The sequence below is a fragment of the Neomonachus schauinslandi genome, chromosome 1 (assembly GCF_002201575.2).
Source record: "Neomonachus schauinslandi chromosome 1, ASM220157v2, whole genome shotgun sequence".
Taxonomy (NCBI): domain Eukaryota; kingdom Metazoa; phylum Chordata; class Mammalia; order Carnivora; family Phocidae; genus Neomonachus; species Neomonachus schauinslandi.
The window spans coordinates 20358858-20360149 of record NC_058403.1 but is presented as its reverse complement, the minus strand read 5'-3'; positions in this window follow the sequence as shown (position 1 = coordinate 20360149).

Genomic DNA, 1292 nt, shown 5'->3' with positions numbered 1-1292 from the left:
GATAGATAGATAGATAGATAGATAGATAGATAGATAGATAGATAGATAGATAGTTTTTTTTGTTTTGTTTTTACAGCAGCAGTAAGAAACCAATGCAGTGGTACAGGAAGCCTTGAAAAGCATTTTGATATGTTTGTGGGGGAGGAAACAAATATTTTGCAGGATAGCACATAATAGAGTTCAAAGAACTGTAGAAATGTTTATTTTCCCTCAAAAGCCTCTAATCAGAGAAAAGATTAGGTTGTAAAAGGAAGGTCACACTGGTAACAAGTTCCAGAATAGATAAAAAAGATCTCCCTCAAACTCATCTGCTTTTAGCTACCAAACTCTTCCCCTTCTCTTTTCATGCAAATTTCTAAAAAGAGTTCTTTACACTTTTTATCTATAGTTGAATATAGAAAAAATATATGGAATTTTTATTATGCTTACATTTTTATGTTATACATCCTTCTAATTTATTTGTTCATTTAACAGTCCTGGAATTTTACCTTTACATCTAGATTGCATGTGATCTTGCACTGATCATCAATGATCTCCAGATTCCTTATAAGATTTCTTAGAAGATATCCATTGTTACGTTGTCCCCCAAATTAAAGCAAGATGAGAAAACATTAAAAAAATATTTTCACAGTTTTATTGAGAAATAATTGACATACATCACTGCATACACCTCGATGGCTTAATCTACATATATTGTGAAATGATTACCACAGCAGGTTCACCTAACATCCATTTTCTCATATAGATGGGATAAAAAGAAAAGAAAAAAAAAAGGAAAATTATTTTCTATTTGTGCTAAGTGCATTAGGATTTACTCTCTTAACATCTTTCCTATATATTATACAGCGGTGTTAGCTCTCTAGTCATCATGTTGTACATTATACATCCCTAGGACTTATTTGTCTTATAACTGGAAGTTTGTGCTTTGACCACTTCTCCAATTTCCCTTGTGCCTCTGGTGACCATTAAGTCTGACCTCTAAGAGAAACACAAGAAGGGATAATTTCTGAACCTCTCAAGTTTGCAAAAGGAGATTTTTCCTATAAAATGTAGAATATAATCATACATTGACCATCAAACTAAGTCCTAGAGAGGTAGTGTGAAAGCATTCAGTTACTGCATGATTTTTATATGAAGTATTTGATGTACTTGTTATATCGATTATGATTTCAAAGGTATTGAAATATACTGGCTGAGGCTTTTGCAGATGCTATCATTCAATTTTATCCTCATATTTTCATTAAGATCACAGACTGTAGGGAATAAAAAAATCTTTTTATAGCAAAACAGCT